The sequence below is a fragment of the Lathyrus oleraceus genome, chromosome 4 (assembly GCF_024323335.1).
Source record: "Lathyrus oleraceus cultivar Zhongwan6 chromosome 4, CAAS_Psat_ZW6_1.0, whole genome shotgun sequence".
NCBI lineage: Eukaryota > Viridiplantae > Streptophyta > Magnoliopsida > Fabales > Fabaceae > Lathyrus > Lathyrus oleraceus.
Window position 1 is genome coordinate 378,097,919 of NC_066582.1, and position 9,478 is coordinate 378,107,396.

The window sequence follows — 9,478 nt, forward strand, 5'->3', positions numbered from 1 at the left end:
CTGAGTTTTCTTTTCACGTGAAAACCCTTTTTACCAAAAATGGGACTTTTTATTATTCCAACTTATTTTATTCCAATAAATAATTATTCCAATAATTATTATTCCAAAATAATAATAATAATCCAAACTTCCAATTATTCAATTAAATTAATAAATAAAATATTAATTTAAATTAAATAATTAGCTTATTTAAATTGGGGTGTTACAGTATGGATGGACTAGGTCTTTCTACATTTATCTTCACAGTGTTGCCATGGTTTACCCTTCTTAGTTCTTCTGCATACCTCCATATGGAAGCATACTGATTGTCAGCATCACCTTCAATTATCTTCTTGGCAATTAGCTTAGCCCTTCATGCTTTTGCAACAGTAATACCCACAGAATATGTTTGCCTCATATCTTGGATGATGTCTCTTATCCTGACTGTATCAGAAGTTTGCATCCTCTTTACCACATGCTTGGCCACCCACTTTGAGCTAGCAGACTTGTTGTTCAAAACCCTAGCACATGTGTGCTTATGTACAAGTGTTTTTATAGCAAAAGTCTCCTTGTGGCCCACCTTAGAGCATAAGACTAAAAACCCATATTTATGCTTACACACCACCCTTACCCTATCTCCCTCATTTTTCACAAAAGAAATTTCCCTCCCATTAAGCACTGACCACTCACGGATAGCTGCCCTAAAGTCATCAAGTGTGTTGAATTCCATACCCCACTTGAATATAAAGTCTTTGTTTAGATGCTCTTTCCTAAACCTAGCATACTTGGGCCTTTCTTCATCACAAGAATCATCTGGGTCAGAACTATTCAACTCATCACTATAGTATACATCATCTGAATCCATACTCTTATTGGGCTCCTCCATACTGTTATTGGGCTCCCACCTAATAGGCTTAGTAACATCTATTCCTTCAAAACCATCAAAGTAAGCAGTAGCTCTTTCATCTTCACTGTCATCTAACCCCTCTACCTTCTCCTCATCTAACCCATCAATTCCATTATCAGGGGGGTGGTCATCATCATTCACACATTTAGGTTCCCTATCAGCAGGGTCCATGTTCCCAGTACTATGTTCAACATACAAATCTCCTTTCACATTCATTGCACTAAAGTATAGAGCAAAATCATCAACAACATCATCTTTCCTAATCAGAAAAAAACCATCTTGAATTTCTAAAACTTTTGTCCATACCCTAACAGAATCAGCCTTATACCCTAACCTACTCAACAACTTCTCAATGTTATCCATGTTCCAATTTGAAACATGTATCCCATTAACTGTCGTATCCGTACCCCCTCTGTATATAATTTCTTCTTCAAAAACCCTGTAAAATTCACCCCCATGGTGGAGTGTAACACTAAAGTGTTGTGAATCCTGTCAATATATTATACCCACATGTCAAAGATTGTTGATTTCAAAATTTTACCCTACGACATTGATGAACTTCAAATTTTTACTAACCTCGGACTTTGGACACTTCACTGAGCTCGTCTTCACTGAGCTGGATCGCTTCTTCGTATTCGCTGAGGTTGTCTTCATCTTCGTCTTCACTGCGGTCGTCTTTCTCGTTTGCTTCGTTCCCTGCATTCTTCTTCTTCGTCTTCGTCTTCCCCTGGAAATTTCGTCTTCGTCTTCCTTGCTATGTTCAGAACCCTAATTTTCTAAGGGGGTATTTGAAATTAAAAAGTGTAAAATGACACATAATCACTTTAACAAAATTAAAAATATGCCAGGTGTAGGACCTCTTATTAGATTTCATGCCACCTGGATATTAGGGGGTTCTATGAAGGAATCTACATAACATAAGGGGGGGTTTACAAAAAATATTTTTACAGGGGGGTAATCCTAAACTCGCTAACATTACAGGGGGGAAAAGTGTATTTAACCCTTTATTTTTTAATAAAAATTCCATCTATTCAATATAAATAATTTGATTATTTTCAACCACTTTTAAATTTTAATTAATCAAGGGATTTATGGTTAGAAGACATGGTAACTAATTGTCTTGTTTAGAACATGAATCATAATGTATCACAAAACTTTTATCACTCAATTTTTATTTCTTATAATTACTATTCATGATTCTACCTTGGAGTCGTGCTGGACTTTACTCCCTTCCTTCCCTTCCAGAAACATAGTATAATATTTTCTCCAGATTCTACTGTATGTTCTACAGCTTCTTTCGTATTTTCTTCATTTTCCACTGCATTTCAAGCATCTTCCACTATAGGTTCCTATGCATTTTCAACTACATCTTGACCCAATAACATTGTTGATTCTTGATGGCCCACATACATCGCTATGAATAAGAGAAAATGGTTGGGAGGGTTATAGGGTTGTGGTCGATGGGTGTTGTGTATGTGTTTTGACAATTGGAAAATTTCACATTGAAACTACTTCTGAACTTTATTGAATAACATGAGAAACATTTTTTCCAAGTATATAAAATTTGGATGACCTAGTCTATAGTGCAACAATATTGCACAATTTTTACTACCTATAGGAACTGTTGAACAAAAGATGGCAATTGATTCTATTTTCGACGCTTCAACTTGAAGAATATAAAGTCCAACAAATTCTTTAACATTGTCAATTATCCTTCCCGACTCCAAAATCTAAAATTCACAAAGGTTAGGGAAGAATTTAGTGACACAATTATAATCTCTTATATGTTTTCTAATTGACAATAAACTACAATCAAGTTTAGGAACATGGAGTATTGAATTTAGGATAATATTTTGTAAGATAAGGACAAAATCTTTATCCATGATCTTAGAAAGAGTATCATCGACTATTCGAATTGTAAAATTATTTTAACATGGATAATAACTATAAAGCAAAGTCTCTAGTCGTGGTTACAAGCTCTGGACTTAATAATTCATTAATTTTTTTTTCCTTGCTTGTGTTTAGAGCATGTAATAAATTAAATTTGTGTTGTAGTAGATGTAGAAATGGTTTGTTGAAGAATGTTTTGTACACATTCCTTTTGCTCCTTGCTAAATGGAGATGAGTTAGAATAATTTGAGTCTATTATTGTTGGAATGACTTAAACATGGTGATGGATAAAAGTGTGTAAGAGTAGTGAATTAAGACCAATAGCCCCTACATATAAATGTGTTAACGGAGAGAAATTATGGTGGAAATAATGTTTCAAGTCTGTTTTATAATATTTGTTTTTGGCATTTTGTGTGCATGAACCATGGACAACATAACTTATCAAACGTGTATATACTTGTAGCTTCTTACAAAGAAAGACAGGCTTCCTATAAGACTTGATTCAACAACTCCTTAGAAACAAAGTTAAATTTATCATTCGTAAGTGCATTTAAATGAATCATATATTTTACTAGTATAATAAAGAAAAGAGATACGTGTACCCAAAAAAACAGCAAAGAAGAAAGAGCATAATATGTGTGTTTAAAAAAGCTATCACTAGTATATACAAAGTTTGTTATATAAACAACTAGAATCTAACTAAATACTCATTTAACCATGGAAAGCAATTTTGGTGAAATACATGAGACCTTAAATGATTTGAATGTTGCTCATGAATCTCAAGCCCTTCTTAATCTTACGGATGGAAAAGGGAAAGGTGCCTACAATAACAAATTGAACTTTCTGTGGAAGGAATCGTCGTATGGCTGATGTGTGATTTCCTAAGCAATAATATTGCACTCCTACTAAATTCAAATTCATAGATGGTTCTACTCCAAACAAGGGTTCCGTGACTTATTGTGCTGAAACCGATTTGACTCTGAAAAAAAACATGTCTCCTCTTTAAACAGTGAAGAGTACCTGACATTGAAGTCTTTCCTCTAAGTATTCATTCAATTTCACACAATTTTTGAAGGAAATGAATACCTTGTGCTCTTCTAGTAGTTCATTGATAACACGAGAGATGACGACGGTCTCCAAGGATGTGCAGTTGGTGACATCCAACACTTGAATAGATGGTGAGAGTTCTGGTAGAGACTAAATGCTCATGCATTTGCACAAGCCAAGAGAATCTGGCTGTGAAAGATGCTTGATGCTTATAGGAACGTTCTTCACATTGATTCCGCTGAGTGATAAATAATATAATAATCTTAACAGAATGTTGTTGTTGTTGTGAGGTAGTTCAGTCAGATTACAACTGTTGTCCAGACAAAAGTATCCTAAAGAATGCCGGCCATTCGATATGTCAAGTAGCATGCAATCAGAATTTCAAGCATGAGAACTCATTTGGAAGATATCTAAGGTGCCCATCATAGCTACTCAGCTCCATGTTCATAAGACTTCCAAGGTACTTAACTTATGGCTGCCGCAATTCATTGATAGCAATACATCATCTTAAATCCAACTATGTCATTTTTGTAGATATCACAGAAAATTCCTTGAGACTTGAGCAGCCATAGAGCTCGAGAATTCGCAGAGTTTAAAGAGGAATTGCTTATAAGACTCGAGCTTTTTGCACCAAACCCGGATTAAATTGACAAGATTTTGGAGCGCTAAAGTAGTTGTATGAACATGACGCAGCCTTACACGTCTAGAGAGGTGAATGTATTGGAGATGTGATACCATGGAGAAATCAGGAAGCTCTATCAAGTGCTCACAACAGCTGAGGTCCATTTTCTTTAAATTAATTAGATCCTGTAACAAACCAAAAAAACTTTGATCACATATTATACAATGTATAAATTAGTTTCATATATTTCAAGCCACAAACCTACACTACGTCCCATAATCTTTGAACACGGCTGTTTGGCATGTAAGGCTCAACAAGTTTCTCAGGATAAAAAGCCGACGGTAGAAACTTCAAAGGATATGCACTACAATGCAGGTGCCATAATTTATTAGACAAAGGCTCAAGACCAGCAGGAAGGGAAAAATTAGATCTCTCACCCAAACAAGAGTAGAATTTGAGTATGTTGCAAGAAGATGCAAGGACATGGAGAGTGTTTCAAAATCTGTTGCTGATGAGAAAAGGTCACAAAAGCTTCAAGGCATTAGCAATTAGCATTATAACCATTACAATGACTGTACAACCAAGAAACATACAATTAAGAGATGTTAAAACTATAAGAAAAAAAAACAAGAAAACAAGAAGAGTACATATATGACTTGAGATAGATCACAATTGTTACACCATGACTAATTCTTCTCCATTTTCAGAACTCAGACTCAATGATTCTTCTATTCATGCACAACAAACAATAGAAATTTTAAAGATTTAGAACCCTCCTGAACCCTTGAAAAGGGTGAAGAAGTATAGCTGGTACATAAAGCAAATATGAAATGAAATCATAAAAAATAAAAAGTAAAGATAAATGCAATGAAATCACCTGTGTTGCATACCTTGGTTGATCTAAATTTGACACAAAGTTCAAACCCTGTTAAACTTGCAATCTTGCTTGAGTTTAATTTTGTTTTCTCAAATTCACTATGATTAGCCTAACCGAATAAATAATTGAGTTACTGTGGTAAAATTAAGTGGCGGAGGTTTCCAGATTATATATTAAGCTCGCAGCTACTGTGGTAAAATTAAGTGGAGGAGGATGCTTCAAAACCGCCGCAACTCTACCACAAGTTGCAGCTACAGAAAATACTCTATAAGTCCATGTATATTTCTAATAAATGATAGATAACAAGCTAAACACATGCACCTAAACTTCATGGTACTAAACAACCACAATATGCAAACACCGAGAATCAGACAAAATCACTTTAATCCAATTCATGGTGTAACACATATTGACAAAGAAAAAGGAAGTGAAAGCAATAAACAATATTGTAAGTTGCTCAGTAGTTACCTAAATAATCTTGAACATTGCAACATTACCAGAAAACAAAAAACCATTAGTTGGGAAATGACAAACTTTTAACTTTTTATTTCAAACAAGTTGCATCCTATACACGACTTCCCTGGCCAAGAATTGATCTCTGAATATCTGCATAGAGAGAGTAACCTACATTCATTCAACCAAGGGAAAAAGGTGAATCCATCAAAGGGAATGAAATATATATTTTACCTTTGAGTTCCATCTGAAAGCCATACAACCTACCATACTAGTCACCTTGAGTACAAATCCAGAAAAGTAATCCTTAACCTTTTCTTATCTTCATTGCTTCTCATATTTACTATAGAATCATAACTAGTAAGAATCATAAAAGCATGCTTACGTGACCCGTAAGCTATAATCCATATTAAGATCCCACCACACCTTCTCCATTGTAACAAAATAGTTGTTACTTTCCATAATCCATCCAACCAAACAAGCATATAATAACTGATAGAGACAAAACGAAACAAAACCTTTACTATTATTTTAACATTAAATTGAATCTTTTATAGGCCTTGCCTAATAGACTAGTGCAGGACAACATAAACATCTACCGTTATTCAACGCATCTGTTCACAACTATAAAATTGGATGATTGCAAGGACAGAAGCATAGTTCTAAATATTCATAAACAAAATCACTATAAACATATGCTGTGTAACACATATTGACACAAAAAAACAGGTTTGCACACAAAGACAGAGCACATATATGTTTTATGTAGAACCTATACTAACAAACAAAACTCCAACACACATGATGTATCATAGGTAACAGCAACCCAACAAAAACTTACCTCAGAGGGCTTGAAGGAATGTCCGGTAATCCAAGGGAATCAAACCTAAACATGGAAAATCATCAAACCAAAACATGGAAAATAACAAAAGAAAGGAAACATTTTTATAAATCAACAACACTCTATATATGAAAATTAAACATTGGCGCGACAAAGTGGACAAGTTTTCTTAATGTTGATCCATTTTTGAATGCAGTCGGTATGAAAATCATGAGAGCAGCGCAGCCGAATTGGCATGGAAGAACCATTAGACAAGTTAACAAGACAAATGCAACAAATGGATTGAGCATCTGTTGTTGATGTTGTGACATGTTGACAAGTATCTTGAGCACCAGAAGCTCTAGTATTTTGAACACCCATCACCGCCGGAGAAGCTCGAGTACCATTGTGGTGGTGGTGGTGGTTGTGGTGGGGATGACCCGTTTGATGATGAATCCTTGATCTTCTTGGAACATTGCCGATAGGAAAGTCATAGAGAACAGTTTCATCTACCACAGACACTGTTGGTGAAGTTAATCTTGATGAAACACTGTTGTGGTTGTGAGACATTAATCTTGTTGGAACATTGTTGGTGATACGAGAATCAAAGAGAAGAGGTTGATCGATCACAGACCCAGGTGGTGTTCTTGTTGGGTGGTGGTTGTGAGACATGGTACGAGAATCAAAGAGAACATACACAGGTAACATGTTGTGGCGGTGATGTTGTTGACCTAAATCAACGATAGCAACATCATCTACAATTGAAAGTGGTATCAACATTCTTGAAACCGCAAACAACACAAATTCACAGAAATAATCGCAGAGTGTTAATTAGAGAGAGTTAGAGTTAAGAGATGATATAATGATAGCGGGACTGGTTATTTATAGAAGCTATTGTTGACACTTTTTTTGTGACCGTTATGATGTGAGACGAAACAAATTCTCAGCAAAAACAATTTTTCTTAAGGATTTTTCATTAATGAACAAGATTTTTAAGGATTTTGTCATTAATGAAGCAAATAAGGAATGTCTTGGATCACAAGATTTCAATCTCAACTTTAGGGCTCATCATCAAATATTGGACCAAATGAAAAAGTTAACAAATAATGTGAGAATTATATCCGACACCCCTAAATTTAAACATGACACCTCTATTTTTTTTCAAAATGATTAAAATATCCTTTTAACTAAAAAAATGAAATTGTAAAAGTAGAATCAAATATTTCGATTTTTCAAAAACCTTTGTAACATTTTGAGTTTGAGTAGAATCGCCCTAAAATTATCTTGACTAAACTTTTTTTGTGATAGTCCTATATTCTACTGTAGCCAATTAGAATATTTCTATGAATTGCGGCATATTCAGAATAATCAGTATTCAAAAACCTAAATGTCACGGAGTCATTTGACTAAATTCCACCATTCTACCGTCTTTTACCTCCAAAATACATAGAAATTCTAGGATTAATCTAACGTTGTTGGAACTTTTTAGGGAAATGAAGTAGCTCATACCTAATTTCTCAAACAACCTTTAAACTTTCCCTACAATACCTAAAGTATGAATGGCAGTTTGATCCACATATGTTGTTGGAATTATGTTCTGTTGTAGAAGGACTTTGTTTCTCTATTGTTGGTTCGCATTTGCAAACTCAATTACACGTGTGTTTGATTTTGCTACGTATCCCCTATTCCATTACTACGGCAATATGATTTGCTTGAGAATTTAGTGGTGATTTTCCCTTATCCGAATGCTTTGGTCCCATCATCGCACGATGTTGTGCCATTCTAAAACGCAGAAATTGTTATAAATAGGATTTTGTCTACTTTTTGGAGGTTTCAAATTTGATCGAGAAAGGCACGGCTTGGAGTTCTAAAGTGACGATTTTGAGGGTTTTGGAAGTCATTAAAGACCTTTATCTTCTTTGACTTTCATGTTCTCTTCGTATAAAGTCATCGTAATTGTTATAATCACTATGAGTAGTTAGATTCCTTAAATTATGTTTTTTAGACAAACTTTCATGTACTAGTTGAATCATAAGTGTGTTCGATGTTAATTGAATTATTTTATTTTATTGTTATTATCTAATTGTTCTTGATCTTAATGCTTTTTATATATTGACGAATGCATGAAATGATATTAGATGAGTAGGGATTTCTAACTGTTACTCTATCGATCCGATCTATGGCAATTATTCAAATTAATAATTAATTAGGACTAGATAATTATAAGTTGTGACTTTTGAATTAACAAACTTAACATATTATAAAATTAACTTAATTGCAACTTTAGTTTTCCATTTTATTTTTTTTAGTTTTAATCCTTCCATTTATTTATTTTATAGATTTTAATCTCTTTTTAATTTAAAATTAAATTTTAATGGCATAAATTACTTGACAAGATCTACATTGAACACATTTATATCCACCTCATATTAATTCATTTATAATTTTTTTATTTTATTAAATTTAATACTATTTCATTAAAATTTAAAATTTTATTAATTAAGTTATTAAAAACCAAAATATTAGCAAACAAGAAATTGATTAAAAGAAGTTTGATTAAATCATAAAATTAACTATTTGATTTCTAATGACCTAAAATTGGAATAAATTAGGGTTAAACAAGAAATTGAACGAATCAAAAATTAGATAAAATACAATTTAGATTAACTTAGAAATTAGATGAATTTTAAATTGGAATAAGCCAAACATTGTATTTATACTAACAATGATGAAGAAAATTCTTCAAATTTTCTCGGCCCAATTCTTTTTCTTCCCCTTCAATACCACCATCAAAACTTCCACATCTAAGTTACCACCACCGCCGCCTCAGATGCTTTATGTTTCATCTTCTATTTTTTGCCTCATTATCATCACCGTAACCGA

The 9,478-nt window shown here is 33.6% G+C and overlaps 1 long non-coding RNA gene across 4 annotated transcripts; it reads right to left on the bottom strand.

Moving 5' to 3' along the window:
• Nucleotides 1-3,411: 3,411 nt before the first annotated feature.
• LOC127075544 (uncharacterized) lies at nt 3,412-7,586 on the bottom strand. 4 transcript variants are annotated; one of them, XR_007786569.1, is made up of 4 exons: nt 4,883-7,586; nt 4,707-4,809; nt 3,863-4,630; nt 3,412-3,755 (listed from the first exon to the last, which is right to left on the bottom strand). It is a non-coding gene; the product is annotated as an uncharacterized LOC127075544 (long non-coding RNA). The 4 variants fall into 4 exon arrangements; XR_007786567.1 differs by having other exon boundaries at nt 3,412-4,630; nt 4,883-5,928; nt 6,010-7,585; XR_007786570.1 differs by having other exon boundaries at nt 3,412-4,630; nt 4,883-4,953; nt 5,093-7,585.
• Nucleotides 7,587-9,478: the final 1,892 nt, after the last annotated feature.